The sequence below is a fragment of the Mustela nivalis genome (assembly GCF_964662115.1).
Source record: "Mustela nivalis genome assembly, chromosome: 15".
Classification (NCBI taxonomy): domain Eukaryota; kingdom Metazoa; phylum Chordata; class Mammalia; order Carnivora; family Mustelidae; genus Mustela; species Mustela nivalis.
In genome coordinates, this window is record NC_139034.1 from 12,695,777 (window position 1) to 12,718,297 (window position 22,521).

At 37.8% G+C, this 22,521-nt stretch overlaps 1 long non-coding RNA gene across 5 annotated transcripts in view; it reads right to left on the bottom strand.

The window, feature by feature from the left end:
* The window catches only part of LOC309848781, a 24,295-nt gene continuing 1,774 nt past the window's right edge, over nt 1-22,521 (bottom strand). The window contains exons 2-6 of one of the 5 annotated variants that reach the window (XR_014303268.1): nt 16,305-16,400; nt 11,264-11,355; nt 9,401-9,667; nt 2,306-2,374; nt 1-1,505 (exon numbers count right to left, since the gene is read on the bottom strand). This is a non-coding gene — a long non-coding RNA (uncharacterized lncRNA). Of the gene's footprint in view, nt 1,532-2,305; nt 2,375-9,400; nt 9,668-9,776; nt 9,894-11,263; nt 11,356-16,304; nt 16,401-22,521 lie in introns of those variants that run through there. The other 4 variants (XR_014303269.1, XR_014303270.1, XR_014303271.1 and 1 more) reach the window with 4 other exon arrangements.

Below are 22,521 nucleotides of genomic sequence, written 5' to 3' on the forward strand. Positions count from 1 at the left end.
TTTTTTTTTTAAAGATTTTATTTATTTATTTGACAGAGAGATCACAAGTAGGCAGAGAGGCAGGCAGAGAGAGAGGAAGAAGCAGGCTCCCCGCTGAGCAGAGAGCCCGATGTGGGGCTCGATCCCAGGACCCTGGGATCACGACCCGAGCCAAAGGCAGCGGATTTAACCCACTGAGCCACCCAGGCGCCCCAGAAGTTCTCAATTTTAATAAGGTCAGAGGTGTCTATCTTTCTGATTAGAACTTCTTATGTCTTGACTATTTTTCCTTACACAAAGATTAAAAAAAGATAGTCTTCTACTTCTAGAAGATTTTATACATTTAAATGTTTAATTCTTCTGGAATTCAGTGTCAAATGCCCACTCTTAAGGACTATTCACATGTGGAAAAGATAGCCACAAATGTCTCCCAGGAAAACTTGCCTGGTGTCTGCTCTATGGCTTATGAAATCCCCCTCTTACACATATTTTGAGTCTCACTTCCTTGCAAGTCAAGAGCCGTGACCAACATGGGTACCCTTACTATCATAGTTACTTCAGCTTGACCTGGTAGAGTGAAGTAGTTTCCCAGTTCTCAATCCCAACAGATCTGATGAGGGCAATAAAATACTTCTGAACATAAACCCTAAGCACTGAACAAAAAATGCCCTCAAAAAGTGTACTTTGAGGCCTCTATGTTATAAGACTATAGTTTTGATAACCATTAAAAGGACTTTCTATGAAAACAACAACTCTAGTAACTCCTATGTAATTGCACCAAATAACACAAAACAACCAATTAATGATACTGAATTTAAAAACAACAACTACAAGCCAACTCTTCCGTCAAATCTACATCTTAATGGCAGGAACTTGACCAAAGGAGGGATGCAAGAAGCCAACACTGACACATTATGCTATTGCCAACAGAACTGAGCATTTCACAGACAGCAATTGGGAAAAAAGTAGAGTACTTTGCCTTCTAAAATAAAAATAACAAGGCCACCCTAACTGGCTTGGACCACCAAGCAATTAAAATATTGAATATCCTGTAAACCTGGTTTCCAAACAAAAGCAATTCTACTGGTGATTTTGCTATGTTGATATCTGAGAATATGCCTTGGTCTTTATGACTATAGTCATGTAAGGAAGTTGACCATGGCCAGCATTAACACACTAGTATAAACTTGCAAACCTGGATAACTCTGTTGTTTATGTGATCAAATGTTTACTAGGTCCTCTATTTGGGGAGCCAATCCTTCTGAAGTCTGATTTCTCTGTTTTCTTTGCAAGTACTTTCCCTTTTAAAAATTGTGTCTCTGAGCCCTCCTTGGCATTGTTCAGTCGGATGCTTCATTTGCTTCTTGGTCATCTTTCTTGCCTGGTACTTCAAGCTCTCAGTGTGATGACGTTTTCTTTGTTCACAGCTCACCCACACACCTCATGTTTTGACTGGGAGTATTTTCATTGGCATTTTACACAGATTCATCCTGGATACTGTCCACAAACGAGCTCTTGGCTTCCTCCTAAAGCAGCAATCCATGGATATGTTCTTTCAGAAACATGTAAGAGGAAACAAAACCACACTTATAATGCTTTTTGTTCTGTCTGAACCTAAGCAAAACCTTGCAGTTAGAATTAAGTCAGTCATTAAATTAATGACTTATTTTAGCTATTTTTTTTTTTTTTAATCTGAAGGCTTCCTTATCAGTAGGAAAAAAAAAAAACAAAAAAAAACCCAGTATTTTCAACCTCATAAACACCTGTAATAATGAAAGATCTTGGGCCTATATGAGTCAGCAGTTTTCTCTCATTTGCTTTTTATCTTGGACAGAGTTTACTTGTCTTCTTAGGATGGCTGTAGCCAAACTGCAATATCTGTGGCTCCCTTGGGACAGATCTTCACATTCTCACCCTTGCCTGGGGTCCTAGGACATATGGTTGATGCAGATGCCCTAAGGTAGACACATTTTTGAATATGTACAGATGGAAACCGTCAGGGGCATCACAAAATGAATTGGCTTTTAGGTCAAACCTGGAACATATCCACCTTCTGCAAGTTTAGGTTCATGTGGAGAATGGTGCTGGGTTTAGATAACACAAGTTCATATCCTCCTCTGAGGCTCACAACTTGGAATCCAAGCTCTGAAGACATAGGGAATGTTCCTTGACAATGGGCAGACTCCAAGCAAACACTTGTATCCTATTTCTATCCCACCCCAACATCTGACACCCCACATGTCTCAGAGAAAGTGAGACAACTGGTGGTTAGTGGACCCAAAATCATATCCCCATAAAATTTGAGTATATAGCATCAAATGCTTACCACAGGCATGAGCACCCTGGTCTCAGTCACCAGCCTCCCAAGGGCCATGTTGACCTGGATCTTCTGTATCTGAAAAATGTCAAGACACTGAGGACAAATGAATAGCCCATTCTGATTCTTTCTCACCAAATGCTAGAGGCAGGTGAAGCACAAGTTGTTTGCAAGGTATCAAGCAGAGGTCTTCAAAAATATTTCAGTAAAAGAGATAGATTCTTTTCTGAGTTTTCTGTTATGCTCACATAGAAGTTTGCCATCGTAAGGCACCTGTTCAGTGCTGTATTCTGGACTCCAACTCTCTGAAAAGGCTCAAGTGTCCCGCTGCCAGGTTTTCCTAGATTTACTTATTCCAGAAGTGAAAGCACTTTGAGTGTGAAAAGCCTTTTGTCAGTCTGTATCACCAAGGCATCAAGGCACCTTAAACAGAATCTATATGCATACATTATAGGATAGGGTTCTGAAAAGACTAGAAAGAGTTTTTAGTGTTGTTGTTGCTGTTGTTTGGCTCCAGGCATTAAAAGAAATCTTTGCCTAACCACTAGCTCACTAGTAAGCTAATGGAATAGAAACATAAGTGGCCACAGAGAACAAAAAATATAGTTTAAAAATTAGCTCAGAAAAGGCATTTTAAAAAACAAGCAACAATAGACACAACAAACAGTAACAGTAACAGTGTATCTCTTAGATTTTATATTACTTGGGAGTTCATTGAGCTTCTTGGGTGAGTGCTTCATGTCTCTCATCAAATTTGGGAGTCTTGGCCCTTAGTTCTTCAAATGTTCTTTCTGATCCTTTCTCTTTCTTCTTACCTTCTGGGGATTCTGGGGATTCTGTGTATATTGGTATGTTCGATGGTATTCATATCATGAAGGGGAGAGTGATTTCTAAAGTTGCCACATTATAACGTTCCAAATATCAAGTTTTCAAGAAAGATTATAAAATTACATGCAAAAGAAAGAAAGAACCATTCATAGGAAGAAAGAAATTAATAGATTTTGAGGAAGCCCAGATATTGGATTTAACATACAGAATTTAAATGAACTGTCTTAAATATGCTCAAATGGCTAAAGAAACCATTGTGGGGGGGGGGACTAGGAGGATGATGTCTCATCAGGTGGAAAATATTAACAAAGACACAGAAATTACAAAAAAACCCCAAAATTCTGCAGTTCAAGAGAGCAATCACTGAAACGAAAAACCTACTAGAGAGTTTCAAAAGCAGATCTGAGTAGGCAGAAGAAAGAACCAGTAAATATGAGATTATCCAGCCTGAGGAGTGTAAGGAAAAAAGAATGAAAAACATGGACAGAGTCCATGAGACCTGTGGAATACCACTGAACATACCAATATACACAGAATAGGTATCCCCAGAAGCTAAGAAGAAAGAGAAAGGATCAGAAAGAAAATCTGAAAAAATAATGGCCAAGACTCCCAAATTTGATGAGAGACATGAAGCTCTCACCCAAGAAGCTCAATGAACTCCACGCAACATAAAATCCAAGAGATACATACTAAGACAAATCATAGCCAAGTTATCAAAAGCCCAGGACTAAGAGAGAATCTTGAAAGCAGCAAGAGAGAGACAACTCCTCAGGTACGAGGGATTATCAATAAAATTAACAGCTAATTTCTCATGAGAAAAGATGCCATGTAAATCATAATCAAAAGAAGATTGGGTAGCTATACTAATATCAAATAAAGTAGAATTTAAAAAAAGTTTATTACAAAAGAAAAACAGACATTATATACTTATAAAAGCATCAAGCCATCAGGAAGATACAACAATTATATCTAATAAAAGATTCCCAATAAAAAAAGCCCCAAAATGTACAAGGACCTCCAGATATAAATACTAATAAAATATCTCCAAAGCATATGAAGCACCTAATAAAAATGCCTAATAAGAGAGCCACAAGACATAGGAAGAAAAAACAGACAAAATTAAATGGAGAAATAGACAGTGCTATAATAATAGTTGGAGATTTCAATATACCATTTTCAATAATGGATAGAACAACTAGACAAAAGATCATCAATGAAATAGAAGACTTGAACAATGCTATAAATCAGCCAGAACAACCGACATATATAGAACACTCCATTCAAAAACAGTAGAATATACATTCTTCTCAAGTGTACATAAAAAATTCTCCAGAATAGACTATATGTTAATCCACAAAAGAAGTCTTAATAAATTTTAAAAGATTAAAATCAAACAAAGTATCTTATCTGATCATAATGGAATAAAACTTAAAATCAATAACAGAAGAAAATCTGGGAATTTTAAAATTACATGAAACATTTGGGTCAAAGAACAAATCACAAGACAAATTAGAAATTACTTTGAGACAAATGAAAATGACAACACAATATACCCCAAATTTATGGAATGAATTAATCAGCACCCAGAGGTGAATGTATAGCTGTGAATGCCTATGTTAAAAAAGAAAAAAAGTTCTCAAATCAATAACCTAATTGCACACTTTAAGAAACTAGATAAATAAAAGCAAACTAAATCTAAAGCTGGAAGGAGAGGGGCGCCTGGGTGGCGTTAAAGCCTCTACCTTCGGCTCAGGTCATGATCCCAGGGTCCTGGGATGGAGCCCCGAGTCAGGCTCCCTGCTGAGCAGGGAGCCTCTCTCTCTCTGCCTGCCTCTCTGCCTGCTTGTGACATCTCTCTGTCAAAAAAAAAAAAAAAAAAAAAGAAAGCTGGAAGGAGAAAGGAAATAATAATGATTAGAGTGGAGATAAACCAAATAGAAAATAGAAAACAACAGGAAGAATCAAGGAAACCGAAGTCTAGTTCTTTGAAAACAGTTCAACAAAAATGACAAATTTTTAAGCCAGAAGACCTAGAGAAAATGAGAGCAGACTCGGATTACTAAAATCAGAAATGAAAGTGGGGACCTAACTGCTGACACTGCAAGAATAAAAAGGATTAGAAAATACTATGAACAGCTACTCTGGGAAACAGTATGGAGGTTCCTCAAAAAGTTAAAAATAGAGCTACCCTAGGACTCAGCAATTGTACTACTGGGTATTAATCCAAAGGATACCAACATAGTGATTCAAAGGGGCACCTGCACCCCAATGGTTATAACAGCAATGCCCACAATAGCCAAACTATGGAAATAGCCCAGATGTCCATCAACAGATAAATGGATAAAAAAGATTTGAGATTATATATATATATGTACACACACACACACACACACACACACACACGATGGAATATTACTCAGCCATCAAAAAGAATGAAACCTTGCCATTTGCAAAAACATGGAGAGAATTAGAGGGTTTTATGCTAAGTGAAATAAATCACTCAGAAAAAGACAAATACCATATGATTTCACTCATATGTGGAATTTAAGAAACAAAACAAATGAGCATAGGGGAAGGGAAGGAAAAATAAAATAAGATGAAAATTGAGAGAGAGGCAAACCCTAAGGGACTCTGAACTCTAGGAAGCAAACTGAAGGTTGCTGGAGGGGAGGTGGGTGGGGGATGGGGTAACTGGGTGATGGGCATTAAGGAGAGCACTCAATGTAATGAGCACTGGGTATTATATGCAACTGATGAATCATTAAATTCTGCCTCTGAAACTACTAAAAAAATATTATGAACAATCAGAATCTAGCAAAGTAGAGAACCCAGATGAAACTACCAAAACTGACTCAAGAAGAAATAGAAAATCTTAACAAATCTATAACAAGTGAAGAGATTTGGTCGGTATTTAAGAGGTTTCCCAAAAAGAAAAGGCTAGGAACAGATGGCTTGTTTCCTGGTGAATTCTACCAAATATTTAAAAAAGAATTAACACCAATCCTTCCCAAAGTATTCCAAAAAATAGTACATAACAGAACACTTGCTTATCCTTTTTATCAGGAAGCATTCCCCTAATACCCAAACCACACAGGGATATCACAAAAAAAGGAAACTACAGACCAGTACCCTTTATGAATTAGATTCAAAAACTCAACAAAATACTAGAAAACAGAATCCAAACAGAGTCCTGGCTTTCATTCATCCCAGGATTGCAAAAGTGGTTCAACATTTGAAAATGAATCAATAAAATACAGCACATAAATAGAATAAAGGGGGGAAAAAACTTCATGATTATCTCAATTGACAAACAAAAAGTATTCAACACTATTCAGCATACTTTCATGATAAAAGCACTCATGAAAGTAGAAATAGAAGACAACTTCCTCAACACAGTAAAGGACATTTTAGAAAACCCTCAGCTAACATTATACACAGTGGTGAAAGTCTGAAAAAGATTCCCCCTGTGATCAGGAGCAAGACAAAATTGCTCACTTTCCCCATCTTCTACTAAAAGTCTTATCTTAGGAATGCAACAAGGAAAAGAAATAAAGGCATCCAAATAGGAAAGGAGCAAGTAAAACTACTCATAGATGACATCATCTTTATATAGTATCTCATAAAGAATCCACACAAAAACGTTTCGAGCTAATGAATGACTTCAGCAGTGTTATAGGATTCCATACCAACATACAAGTTAGATGTATTTCTATGTTCCAGGAATGAACAATCCTAAAAGACAAAGTAAGGAAACAATTTCATTTGTAAAACCATCAAAAAGAATAAAATATTTAGAAATAAATTTAATCATGGAGGTTCAAGATTTGCATGCCACAAAACTACAAAACATTCTTGAAAGAAATAAAAGCAGACCTAAATAAATGGAAAGCCATCTTGTGTTCATGGATTGGAAGATGTGACATTGTTAATATGGCAAAAGTTCTCAAAGGGATCTACAAATGCAGTATGATCCTTATCAAAATTCCAACTGCCTTTTTCTCCAGAAACTGACAAGTTGATCCTAAAACCTTTAGGAAATTTCAAGGGATTCTACATAGCCAAAATAATCATTAAAAATAAGGTCAAAGTTGAAAGACTCAGATTTTTCTGCTTCAAAACATAGTGCAAAGCCACAGTGATCAAAACAGTGTGGTACTGGTTTAAGGATAAACATATACATCAATGGAATAGAACTGAGCATTCAAATAGAAGCCCAAACATCTCTGTCAACTGACTTTTGACATGAATGCCAAGATCATATAGTTGGGAAAAAATCTCTCTTCAACAAATAGTGCTTGAACAATTAGATAGCTATTTGCAAAAAACTGAAATTGGACTCTGACCTTACTTATACCATATGGAAAAATTATCACAAAATTCATTGAAATCCTTAGTGTAAGAGCTAAAACTATACAAGTATTAGAAAATATAAAGGCAAATCTTTGTGACCTTGGATTTGGCAATGGTTTCTTAGATACAAAACAAAAAACACAAGCAATAACAGAAAAAAACAGATATATTGGACCACATCAAAATTAAACTTTTCTGCATCTAAAAATACTATTAAAAAAGTGAAAAGACAGGTGGCGTTTGGTGACACTGACCATGCCCGCACTGCCACCTCCCATGAGGCACTGGCAGGTTGGGTGGAGTAGGCGGCCATGGGGAGCTTTGTGCGGCCTGCACAGACCGGTGGGAAGTTATTTTAGTTTATATGAAAGAGATGTTTCCTCATCTCTAAGATTTACCAGAAATCTTGATTTGAAGACAATAAATGGATTTTGCACCAAACCACAAGAAAGACCAGAAGCTCCACCCTACACTTAGAGCTGCAGAGTACCATCACACAAACCTACAAGTTGGGAGAGGAAGATCCTGATATCACCAGGTTGCTTCAAAAAGGAAGAGGAGATCCCAGCGGCTATCTTGTTCAAGACGGTTGATGCTGCCAAGAACAAGATCTGGGGGAAGATCAGCTATGTAATGACTGCCCTGTGGCAGGACGCATTTTGGTGGTTACTGAGGGCAAGAAGGCTGTCATCAAAGGAAACGAGTCTTTAACAAGACTGAACTTGGAGCAGAAAGCTTGCCTGAAAGAGGAAGCAGCCACAAAGGCCAAGACAGTAGCAGAGATATCCATGTTGGCTGGATTTTGAAAATGCAGGAATAACATTACAGCAGTTAGCAGGATTAAAAAGAATATGGAATGAGGATCCATTTCGGGAAAGGGGCTTTGCACACACTTATAATTTCCCTATTTCTGCTCTGGAGATACACATACCTTTCCTTAAAGGGAAAAAAAAAGAAAGAAAGAAAGTGAAAGGACAACCCATGGATGGAAAGGGAGAAATTATTTTTAAATCATATATATCCAAAGTATGTGAACACTTACCACCCAACAACAAAAAGACTAACAGCCCAAATTAAAAAAAACACAAAGGACTTGAATAGACAGTTCTCCAACTAAGATATATATCCATGACCAATTAAGCCATGGGAAGATCTCCACAGCATCAGTCATTAGGGAAATGCAAACCAAAACCACAATGAGAAACCATTTTATATCTTTAGCATGGATATACCATGAAAAAAATGGCAAATAATTGTTGGCCAGGATATAAAAATACATTGCTGGTGAGAGCATAAAGTGACACAGCTGCTGTGGAAAACAGTTTGGTGGTTCCCCCCAAAATTAAACAAAGAAGTAACAAAAACCCCAGCAATTACACTCCTCTGTGGAATTCCAAAAGAACTGAAAACAGGAACTTGAACAGATCCTCCTATGTCAATATGAACTGCCGCAATATTTATGAGTCAAAAGGTGGGAGCAGCCCCAATGTCCATCTGCTAATGAACGAATAAACAAAAATGGTATATCCATACAATGGGGTATTATTCAGCCATGAAAAGAACTGAAATTCTTATGTAGGTGGCAGCATGCATAGACCTTAAAAACATCATGCTAAGTGAAATAAGCCAGATCACAAAAGGACAAATATTGTACGATCCTATTTGTACCAGGCACTGGGAATAGTCAGATTTACAGAGAGAGCGAGCAGAATGGTGGCTGGCAGGGCCTGGGGGGAGGGTGGAAATGGAAGTTTCAATGGGGACCAAGTTTCAGTTTTGCAGGATGACAACATGCTGGGGATGGATGGTGGTGACGATTGTCCAACAATGTAAATGTACTTAATGCCACCGAACTGTGCTCCTACAAATGCTTAAAACGGTAAATTTCATGTTGTGTACATTACACCATCATAAAAAAAATTATACCCTAGAATCTTCTTGAAAAACAGCTTCAAAAATATTTCAAGAATGACAATGCTGAGGACGCCTGGGTGTCTCAGTCATTCAGCATTTGCCTTCGGCTCAGGTCGTGATCCCAGAGTCCTGGGATCAAGCCCCACAATCGGACTAGAATAATGACCACCTATATGCACCGGGCACCCTGCTCAGCAGGAAGCCTGCTTCTCCCTCTTGCACTCCCTCTGCTTGGTGTTCCGTCTCTCATTGTATCTCTGTCAAATAAATAAATAAAATCTTAAAAAAAAAAAAGAAGAATGGCAATGTTGTTAGACTGAATATATAACTTTTTAGAGTAACAGATTTTAAAAGTTCAATGTTTATTTAAATGTACAATTCAGGGCACCTGGGTGGGTCAGTGGGTTAAAGCCTCTGCCTTCCGCTCAGGTCATGATCCCAGGGTCCTGGGAGCCTGCTTCCTCCTCTCTCTCTGCCTGCATCTCTGCCTACTTGTGATCTCTCTCTGTCAAACACACACACACACACACACACACACACACACACACACACACACACACAAACTTTAAATGTACAATTCAGCTGCATTTAGTGTATTTGGGGTATTGTTCGACCATCACCACTATCTACTTCCAGAGCACAACATCAACCCCAAAGGAAACCCTGTACTAGTTAAGTGGCCCCTGAAAATCCTTTTTATGCTTTCTGTCTCTGGATTTAGCTATTCTGGACATCTCATATGAATGGACTCGTACAATATAGGGCCTTCTGCGTGTGTCTTCTTCATTAAGCATAAAGTTTCTGAAATTCATTCATGATGGAGCATGGATCAGCACTTTATTTCTTTTTCTTTTTCCTTTTTGTGCGTTAAAGAGATACATTATTTTGATAATTTTAAAAATGGTTTCTATGGTCTATAATGGCTCCAACTACTGACTAATCTTTCCCTCACAAGCTGCTTACTTCTTTTTAGAGATCCACTTTGGAATCTGATTCTTTTTTCTTTTTGTTAATGAAAAATTTTCGAACATACAGGACTAGAATAATGACCACCTATATGCATTGTCTCATTTTAATAGTAACATCCTGCCATTGTTTCATCTGTTTTTCACTGAAGTTTTTGAAAGTAAATGAGGCAGAACATTTGGGTGATGTCCCAGTGTGTCCAAAGTTTCTCCTGTTTCCTTACCTTCTCAGGGAAATCTCCTGACCTTCTTTTCTCCATTTACCTAACATAAAATGTCCAACACGAGTCCCTCATTCATCATTGACTCCTAGTCTCTCAGTAATCCCAGAAGAGATTCATATGTGATTGTTCCTAGGATTGTCCCCTTCATTCCACCCAGATTGTTCTCTCAGGAGCTACAGCTGTGGTACAACTTCATGCACACAGCTCTGCCTCCCCTCACAGATGATGGGTCTAGAAGTCTAGTGGCCTAAGGAGCGATTTCCTACTGATCTTGGACTTAGGGCCCAGAGGGTTGAGGTGGTTTTCCTTTAATTTGTGGTTCTGTATTTCATTTTCAAGACGATGAAATACTCATCCACATCCACACCAAAATAAGAATATGTACCCATTTTACAAATTGTTAAACATACAAACACAATAAAAAAACAATTAGCAAGCTGGAAAAATATCGCCATACTGAAAAATTCAACATTTGTTATTTATATAACAAATTCCTAAATATCTACCTAGCCCTAGAAATGTGTAGATCCTTTTGCTAGACCATATATTACTGAGTGAAAATAATTTGTTTACAGTTTTGTAGCTTCTAATAAAATATACTTCTCAAGGGTAGGAACATAATCATGTAAATCAGGTAATAATTCAAAATGTGTTTGAGTACATGTGTCCCAAGAATGTTCTCTTACCTATTCCTAGAGCTTGATGTAGCCTCCTCCAGCAAGTCCTCCCTGATCTCCTAGACAAGGATCATGTGTTACTGATGTTCTCATAGTCTCAGCTGGTCATTCATGGTACAAAAAAAGATTATTGTTAAATAATGTAACAAGTTTAGTATCTGTTTCCCTGAAGAATACCTCATTTCCCTAAAGACATAGACTTTGTTCCCCTCTCAGGAATGGGTCCCAGTATCAAGCAGGCACATAATTAAAGGCTTGGTAAAAGATTAATGAGTAAATATGTCACACCACAGAGAATTTTATAAAGAACAGACTACGCAATTTTTTCTTTTTTTTAAAAAAGATTCATTTATTTATTTGACAGACAGAGATCACAAGTAGGCAGAGAAGCAGGCAGAGAGAGAGGGGAAAGCAGGCTCCCTGCTAGCAGAACAGAGAGCCTGATGTGGGGCTCGGTCCCAGCACCCTGGGATCATGACCTGAGCCGAAGGCAGAAGCTTTAATCCACTGAGCCACCCAGGTGCCCCAGACTCCACAATTTTTTAAGTTGTCTTACTTCTGGTTTGTATAGAGAGTGAGAATGGAGAACGGGTGTGCACTATTGAGGAAGGCATGAGCAAATGGAAGTTTCTAGCATTTGAGGCTTGCTTTCTCTCCTGGCTTCCAGTCATATGTCAAGTAGAGAAAAGTTTACTTTTTACTACATACAATCATAGTAATTTCTCATTTTGGTGTCCTGTGTTACAAAATCTTTAACGCTGTTTGGTGACAGATGTTAACTAGACTGTTTGTGATCATTTCACAATACATACAAAGACTGTCATTATGTTGTGCACCTGAAACTAACATAATGTTACAAGTCAATTATACCTCAATATTTTTAAAAAAGAATTCAAGCTATGTCTCTCTATAAGCACTCTTTCATGGTATCTCATACGTTTTATAATATTTTATTTTCATTCATTTCAAAGTATTTTCTAATTTCTGTTGTGATTTCTTTTTGACCAATTGGTAACTTTTGGTGTGTTATTTAATTTCCACATGAGTATGATTTCCAAAATTTTCCTTGTGTTTTTCTGTGGACTAAGAACATACTTTGTATGATTTCAATTATTTTAAATTTTTTGAACCTTGTTTTATGGCCTAGTATATGGTCTATCCTGGGTAGTGTTCTCTGTGTACTCAAGAAGATGTCTATTTTCCCATTATTGTTTGAATACTCTATAGGTGTCAGGTCTAGTTGACTGATAGTATTAAGTGTTCTAAATCCTTGCTAATTTTGTCTGGTTGTTCTACACACTATTGAGATGGGGTAATGAAGTCTCTATTATTTTTTGAATTGTCTGTATCTCCTTTCAGTTATCTTCTGTTCAATCAAACACCCCTGACCCAAGGTTGCTTAAATATGTCTGACACACTGTCCACAGGATCTTTGCACTTGCTATTCTTTCTGCTTGACACTCTTCTCTCAGATACATGCATGACTCCCTTCCTCATATTCTTCAGATCTTTGGGCAAATATCCTTCTCAGTGAGGTCTTCTCTAATCATTCTATTTTAAGTTGTAACATCTCATTTCCTCTTTCTTGTTTAATTTTTTTTTCTTCCATAGCACTTGTCTCCATCTGCCATAATGTATGTATAATAACATAATACTATAAATAGGGTACTCCTCATCATCTTTCTCCTATTAGAATGTAAACTTCAAGAGCATAGGGATTTTGTCTGTTTTATTCCCCTGTATCTCCAGCCCTAGATCAATGTTGCCACATAATAGGTGCTCAATGAATGTATACTCCGTGAATGAATGAACAAATGCCCTGAGCATGGCTTGAGGAAACCAGTCAGCTGGGCAGCAGACTAAGTTGGATTATTGTCAATTTCAAGTGGATCCTAGATATCAAATCATTCTATTACAAGACTCTGCAGCTGTAAATGATCATTTCCTTAAAATTCCATTCATGTTATTAAAATTACCCATATTAACACTGATTTAGTTGGGTCAGCTTGTTGCTCCCTCCTATTTCCATCTTTTCCACCTGTCTCCAAATGTTTTTTGAGCCTTTACTACACTGTATGCTAAGCGCTGGATGCAAAGTGGTAAGCCTACAGTGACAAAGTCCTTGCATTTATGAAGCTTACATTATAGTTTTCTGAAATTGTGCAGAAGTCAGCACACCCATCTCTGCAGTTTCAGTATTCCCCTAGACCAACTGAAATTAAGTAGAATTATAACAAATGATTTCAACTGAACCTTATCAATTTCATGCACATAAATCAGCTTTCAAATACCCCTGAAACCCAGCTTTAAGCACTACAGATACCTGAAAGCTAGTTTGAATAAGTGGCAATGGAATTGTATCCATAACATTTGAAAGCTGTGTGCAAATTAGCAGCATTAAACGGATGTCTGACAAAGGTTCTTCACATAATTTTATGTTTCAGCTACAAATCCCAGTGCTAGAACCTTTAAAAGCATTTGTATCAGTTATTTTGCAAAAATACTTTGATGTCATTGTGGTTCATTATAATGGTTAAAGTTATTGTGAGCCCCCCTCCCCACCCTGCCCGAAAGCCTCTTTCAATAATTCCTGGCATAAATGAAACCATAGCCAGAGTAATTTTTCTAATGGCTAAAAATGTTTTAGTCTTTTGTCTGCAAGTACGGTAGTTAAAATACTTCAACCGCAGATTCTTATTATTGCATCAGAGAACAGCCAAGTACCTGAGTAATAGCTCAGAGGTTGAGACAGGACACTATGCCAGTCAGCAGAAAATTCTGAATCTCTCATAGGACAGAAGCCTAATTGCTCACCTATTTCATTTGACAACCAGAAAGGTTTCGAGAAAACTTTTGTGGGTTTCTTTTTAAAGTGTTTCAAAGATGAATTTTAACAAGCACAACCAAGTGCTAGTTCCCTACCTGATTTTCCACAAACTTTGACATGTTTGGCTAATAAGCAGTTGCACTGGCAATCTGGGGACATGACAGAGTAATAGTGAAGCAGGATCAGTTTAATTACGGGATAAATTAAAAATTGAAGACCGGCCACTCAAGGCAAGTCAGCAAAATTGTACCATGGCTTGCTCAGAATTCACAAAGTAAAATGGAAATAACCCCATGTGTCCATGTTCCGGAATAACTCTGAAGAAGCAAGATTACTATGGGAACCCGCATATTTTGACCTGAGACCCACCCTAGTAGTGTAATAGTCAAAGTTTGCTATGAATGGAGATGAGTTCCAGAACTTACGGTGACAACCCTGGCTCTCCTCAGGGGGTCAAGGCACACCCAGCAGTTGCTGAAGTAGGGGACTAGGACGTATTCTTAACGTATTCTTAAACGTTTTGGTCTTAGAACCCCTCTACCTCTTAAAAATGAATAGGGGCCAATTGGAAATTTTTGTTTGTAAGAATTTTTGTCTATCGCTATTTACCACATTATTAATTGAGTAATTTCTAAGAATATTCATCAATTTAGGGGTGCCTGGGTGGCTCAGTGGGTTAAAGCCTCTGCCTTCGGCTCAGGTCATGATCTCGGGGTCCTAGGATCGGGCCCCGCATCGGGCTCTCTGCTCAGCGGGGAGCCTGCTTCTTCCTCTCTCTCTCTGCCTGCCTCTCTGCCTACTTGTGATCTTTGTCTGTCAAATAAGGAAATAAAAAATCTTTAAAAAAAGAATATTCATCAATTTATTTAAAAATAGAAGCCTCATACATGATAACATGACATCTTTTTGTGACAAATAACCATATTTTCCACAGTAAACTTTTTTCATTACATTTCTTCTTCACTGCATCACTTGGTGAGAAATGTGGCATTTTGTTACCTTTTGGGGATAATCTTAAGGTCTGCCTCAATCAAAAACAGCTGGACACTCATGTCTGCTTCTGCACTGAATCTACTGTCTTATGTTATTTGTTTGAAGTACATGAAGAAAATCCAGTCTCTCACAGGTATGCTATAAGAGGGAGGAACATTTTCATAACTTTTTCAGATAATTGCGGCTAATCTTATTAGATACTACACCAACACTCAACAAATGGCAGATTTTTTTTAAAAAGGGTAGTTGCGGTGTGAAATCTGAAATGCTATTGGTGACATTTTCACATCGGCACATTAAAATCTCTTGGTCTTACATTGCAAATGGTCTTTTCCCATTCCTTCCTTTGTAACATTATGTAACGGTCATCTGAAAATATGGCTCACTCAGGCCGATAATCTAAATGTTGACACATTTAATTACATAAAACCAACTCTATTTGTTCATATCACCAATGATCTAATCAGAAAGGTATCTAAGTTGTAGGAAGCTGTCAGGCTCACAGCGGTGGATACAAGTTTCTAAAATGGTAATCTCTACTCAAAAGCTCAAGTTTTCATTGGCAGTATTGTCAGCTGTTTCCCTTGGAGTAGCAAGAGTCTGGCTAAATTCATTGATCAGAAAATGTCAGCCAAACATGCAACTCTGACTGGACATAGTTTATCTGCTGTTCTTGAAAGTACAAATAGTTTTCAGTGGCAAAAAGTGGTGGTGAGTTCAGCTTTCAACACAAACAACAAAACAGGTGCTTTCCCTCCAGACAATTGTTGTACTGGTTTTATAGCAAAAGTGTCTTATACATGGTTCCCATTTTATGTCACACAATTTGTTAAAAAGATGTGTACTCAGGGATGGAGATCAATTAAAATTAATGATTTTTACTGCCCTTATCTAGCATATTATTAAGGGAACTGGCTTTTTTTCTTTTTTGACCCTAAGAGTGCATGGTGGTGACAAGTACAATAACGACCAGTGCCACAGCCTTGATTCATAGTAAAGCTTTAGGCTGCTTTTCCCATTATTGCTTTTGCATCATCAGAATAATGTCAATTTAGTATCAAAGGCAAATAATGTCTCAACACTATTCTTAAAATAAATTTTGACCTCACACATCCCCTGCAAAGGTCTCAGAGACACCCAGGGGTCCACAGACCAGACTGTGAAAACACTTGGACTATGAGAGGAGAAGCTATAGAGGAGAGCAAGGGAGATGAGATGCTTTATACATACCAGTGTCAGTGCTGTACAAAATGGAAAAGATGTTCTACATTATCTTGTGTGGAATTATAAATATAAGCTCCTCCCAAATGATGACCTGTGCTTTCCCTTTAAGGACAAAGAAACAGACTTTAGGAAGAGACAGAATAAAGAATCTGGTCTGACTCCAAAACTCTTATTTCCTGCCCACCTCCACCCCAGTGGAAAAAGATATCTTCTTTCTAGCTTTGATTTAGGGACCCTCTTGCAATGTGCCCACCCCTCCCCCATAATAAGCCACATCCCCACACTATCTTCTGGCCCGTTTCCATGTCTGGGCCAGCCCTGGAATCTGCCAGTGAACTACTTCTCTTACTACCAGTTTTTTAAGCCAGAGGTAACAAGGACATGGCATAGGAGGTCTTTTTCTTCAGTGATCCCCCATTGGACATTAATAATCTTTGCTGTTCAGTAAGCCTGAAACTGGCCTCAGAAACATCTTAACTCAGGTCCAGGTAGCCATAATCAATCAATAAATCAATCAGAGCTAACAAAAGACATGAAATTTATTTGTCAGCCCTCACCTCTAAATCATTATGAAGCATGTGTGCGGGAACAGAGCATGAACCTCCTCATTCGTTACAAAAACAAAATATAAGTTTGCCGTGAAGAGATGTGGACAGCTCCAAGGGATGGAGTAATCATTCAGAGTAAGGATTTGTTGACCCCAACTGATCAGTCTCCCTGAATTTACTACAAGTTCAACAGTCCACCAGATGTTTTTTACCTACCACAAAACTCTACATTGTATCTGTTTTCACTTTTCCAAATTGTGTTTTATAGTCTTAACATAATTGGGCTTCCATAAATCACTGCAATGGCTTTGCCAACCCGCACTGCAACACTTTCCCATCTGCACACTTGATATTTGACTAGGTTCTTCCACAGGCTGCACTGGCCTTAACATCTAAGAGTATTGAAGATATTTTAGAAGCTGGAGGAAAAAGCAGGATTTGGGAACAGAAAAATCTGGATGCAGACAATGAGGCCATTGTTTAGGGAGCTGAGATTCTATGTGAACATCCACTCACATGGTCACAAGTCTGTTTATGCTTCACTATTTTCAGGTAGAAAATCAAGCCATGGAAGAGTGCAATCTTTCCCTCTTTGATTAAAAAAATGGATTTTATCTTGTTCATTATCCCGCCCCTGGCTTCTGAGGATCTCAAATGAAAATTTTTATGGAAAAAAGATTATTTTATGTAATTATTCTTCACTATGTTTTTCAATTATTCATAGTATTTCAGTCCCCATTACTTATCATTACAATGACATTTCCCTGGAGACAAGAATTCTCATTATAGACTTTCTACACTAGAAATTCCTAATCAGTTCTCATTTGAAATTGTTCTCCTACCAGTCTACCAAGACAAAGGGCACATCGAAAGGAGCTGATTGATACTCCTATGGAGTTCCCCACCACAGCCTCACACAGAGAGGATGGATCCAGGTTTCCTTCTAGTTTAGAAAATCTGTCCTGCTGAAGCTAAACTGCCAATGTCCTCTGAAAACCAAAATAGAACAAAACATATACCTTATTAAAATCCCTCCCTTCACAGGAGGAAACACGAAAATAGAAATAGAGATGTGACTTTAGTTTAATACCCAAAAGCTATGGGTTTTGTTTAGTATTTTATTCAAGCCTGCTACAAAAGTATTAATTTCCCTCATTTTAATAAGTCACATTCCTATTCATTTGTTGACCTTATTTTCTAAAGCTATTGGATGACTTTCATTTTTCTGAGTTTTTAAAATTGTCATTCACCTCTGTGCTCTAATGAAGTTAAAATACCCTCTGCCTAAAATATTTTCGCCTAAAATACTCTTACTACTTGCTCTATGGTCAAAGAGTTACTCTTTCATCAAGTTCAACCTCTCAGGGAAACTTCTTTTCTGTCCAGGGGTTCGTCTCTCATCCATTCCCTTCCTCTAAGGTAGGTGCATGGCATCACCCATGGAATGGCCATCCTGTTCATGTTGTGTCCTCTATTAAACCATTTAGAATATTGGAATGCACTCACTTCTGTCTTCCACCAAACTCTTTGTGGAGTCCTTGAGGGTGAGGGTCATGTTTTATTCATATTTATAGTCTCATCACTCAGGGCAGTAACCTGATGTAATCTAGACGCTAATAAATATTGAATGAATTTTGAGTTTTCCTTCTTACCACATTTAATTTACTTCACAATTTTTCTTTTTAAGTTTCAATGCTTTTCTTATTCTTTTTACACTAATGATCTCAAAGTAGAGACGAACTGACTATTAGAGAGTCAGGGAACCACTCTGTTTTCAGACGTGTATAAGAGATAGGTACACAAACCGATTTTAAAAGCCTGTAGTAAAATGCCTTACTCTCTTTAGAGGAAAATGGTACTATAATGGGGGGTTCACTTTGAAAATCCATTTGGTAATTTTTTATGAAGCTAGACACATACCTACCTTATGGTTAAGCAATGTAAAATCTGGATATTTTCCCAACAGATTATAACATATTCACAAAATGTTTATGACAGTTTCATTCATAGTATCAAAAAATTGCAAACAACCCAATTTCCATGAAGAGAAGAATGTATACATAATTTGTAGTATATTCACATAGTGGAATACTACTTAGCATTAAAAAGGAATTGAATTATTGGTACCTATGACATGATGGAATCTTAAAAACAGGCTAAACAAAAAGAGCCATACAAACAAGAGTACACACTGTAAGGTACCATTTATGTGAAACTTAAGAATAGGCAAAATAAATCCACAATTATAGAAATCAAAATATTGGGCAGTTCTGGTGAGGAAGAGGACCCGTTGAAAAGGTTGGAAAGGAGAATCAGGGAATTTTCCATAGGGATGACAATGCTCTATACCTTTGTTGGAAATACTGGTTACAAAATTATAAAAGTTAGTCAAAAATTATCCACTTGGGGATGTCGGGGTGGCTCAGTTGGTTAAGAGTCTGCCTTTGGTTTAGGTCATCATGATCCCAGGGTCCTGGGATGGAGTCCTGCATCAGACTCCTTGCCCAGCCAGGAGGCTGCTTCTTCCTCTGCCTGCTGCTTCTCCTGCTTGTGTGCTTTCTCTCTCTCTGACAAATAAATACAATTTTTAGAAAAAAATGTTTAGGGGAGCCTGGGTGGCTCAGTGGGTTAAAGCCTCTGCCTTCAGCTTGGGTCGTGATCCTGAGGTCCTGGGATCGAGTCCCATATAGGGCTCTCTGCTCGGCAGGGAGCCTGCTTCTCTCTCTCTCTCTGCCTGCCTCTCTACCTACTTGTGATCTCTCTGTAAAATAAATAAATAAAATCTTTAAAAAAAAAGAAAGAAAGAAATGTTGTGGTTAGGATCTGTACATTTTAGTGTGTATAATTAAAATATGTCTCATGTATACATACATACATACACTTCTATGTATATGTATGTATATACACATGTCCATGTATATGCATGTATATACACATATATACACATCATACTAGGCTTCAAATATTTACTTATATTCACTTAAGTCAAGAACAATGTACAAAAAAAAACAATGTACAAAGTCTAAAATGATGGGTCACAGCAAGGACACATTTAATTCTGGATTTGTTTTACTATTATTTTTATTTTCTTAATTATGATTTTCTTAGGCTAAAAGTAATATGATTTTAGTTACACTTAGTCTGGACCAACTGATGAGTGGGTAAATAAAGGAATATGCTAAAAAACAGAACTACTGACTTAGAATTGAATTTTTCCTAGGACAAAGTTTTTTTTTTTTTTAAGTTACCTAAAATAGAAGTAATTGCAAATATTTTGGTCACATTTGGATTTGCTTTATAACCTAAGTATCTTTCTAAATTCCTAACCATGTAGATATATAAAGCAATGTAGGATGTTAATGTTTAGGAAACCAAACGATGAGAAAGAATGAGCCATCTGAAAGGCAAGGGAAGAGGAGGCACAAAGCCCTTGAGATTAGAAAGACCTGGCCAGGGTCAGGAAACTACACAGAAGGCAGTGGCAACTACAGTGAATTGGGGCAGGAACCAAGTGAACCTGAGAAGATAACCAAGAACTGGTTTATGCAGGACCTTGTAAACCAAGGTAATGAACTTGGACTTTACTGTTAAGAGAAAGTCTCTGGAAGACTTTAAGCAAAGTCATGACACAATCAGGTTTACATTTCTTTTTTTTTAAATTTAATTTTATTTTTTCAGTGTTCCAAGATTCATTGTTTATGCACCACTCCCAATGCTCCATGCAATATGTGCCCTCCATAATACCCACCACAAGCTCACCTATACCCCCCCAAACCCTCAGTTTGTTTCTCAGAGTCCACAGTCTTTCATGGTTTGTCTCTCCCTCTGATTTCCCCCAATTCACTTTTCCTTTCCTTCTCCTAATGTCCTTCACATTATTCCTTATGTTTTGGCTACTATGTAGAAAATGCACAGAGCAGAAGGAAGAGAGAAAAAGGTGACCTTAATGGGTCCATTGCTAGTTCGAGCAAGATTCTAGTGGTGCTGGCAGAGATGGAAAGAGGCAGGCCATCTGTAAATCCAATTTGCAGGTGGAACTGGGACAAAATTTGCTGATGGACTGGATATGGTGGGGGAAGGAAAACTTAAAAATGAAACCAAGGGGGTGCCTGGGTGGCTCAGTGGGTTAAGCTGCTGCCTTCGGCTCAGGTCATGATCTCAGGGTCCTGGGATCAAGGCCCGCATCGGGCTCTCTGCTCAGCGGGGAGCCTGCTTCCCTCTCTCTCTCTCTCTGCCTGCCTCTCTGTCTACTTGTGATCTCTGTCAAATAAATGAATAAAATCTTAAAAAAAAAAAAAAAAAGAAAGAAACCAAGGATTCTGGTTTATGTTATTTACTGACATGGGAAACACTGGACTGAAAACCGGTATGGGAGTGGAAATCATAAGTTTTATTGGGGACACTAACTTTGAGATATTGAAGGGTATCCAAGAATAGTTGTTACTCTGAATAGTTTTGAGAAAAGTCCTGAATTTAAAAAATACATCTGGTAGTAAGCAGGATAAACACAACATTTAAAATTATAGGTATACATAGAATTCCCCAAGAAGAGAATGGAGAAACAGAAGAGCAGGGGAACTAGTTCCAAGTCCTGAGGTAGCCCATTATTTAGAAGACAAGAAGAGTAAAGAAAACCAGCAAAACAGGCTGTGAAGTAGTTAGAAAGGATAGTGTTTCAAGGAGGGAATGGCCAAAGGCTCTGAGAGGTGAAGAAAGACATGAAGAGAGAATACCTTCTGGTTTAGGTAACGTGGAAGCAGCTTTAGTGGCACAACCAGGGCAGAAATCAGATTAAAGTGAAAACACAACAGGAGATAAGAAATAGTAATGTTCATGTATTAGATTAGCCATACGACCTTGCTGAAATCAGACAGTTTTTGTTGTACAGAAACAGCCATTTCAAATGATTCTTTTTTTTAAAAGGTTGGTGGAAGAAAATATGGAGCAGTGTAGAAGGAAAGATGAGGTCAAGTAGAGCCAGGAAGGTGGAAGGAGAGAGTTGTGGGTTTTGGGTGGAAAGGTCAAAACATGTTCATACAGAGATAAAAGTGAAGCAATTATCAGCTGATAAAAAGGTGAAGAAAAGGAATGGAAGATTTGGTTATTGAAGAAAAAAATGTGAGATAAATTTTACCGAGAGTAGGTAAGTAAACTAACTTGGGAACTGCAGTGGGGATATTAGGCGCCACTTGAGAATTGTTGAGCATGAATGTGGCAGGGGTTTACAGCTCAAATGCCACAGGGGCAAGACAAGGAAACAAGTGAAGTAGGCTCAGTGGTAATGAAACTCAAGAATATATATCCAGTCTAAATGAGATGACCACTGGATTGCTACCACCCAAACTATCAATTCCATGTATGTCGCCGCATCCTTTTTCAAGAGGAGCCAGAAATCTTGATTTTTATGTGACATATCTTAATTCTTGAAACTATGTGTGGAAGAAAACAGAGGTTGCTTTTACCTCAGGTAGTACATTCATTAGGAGAGTGATAGGGAAGACTGACTTGAGTTAGTTGAGATGGAGTGACTGTAATAATGGCTACGAAAAATTAAGCCAGATAAAGAAGAATATAGAAGCTAAAGGGAATTATTAGTTACAGTTAAGGAGGAGGAGTCAATGTACTAAAAGGAATTGATGAAGACTGGCTCCTGATTTCTCAAGTTCTTGAGAAAG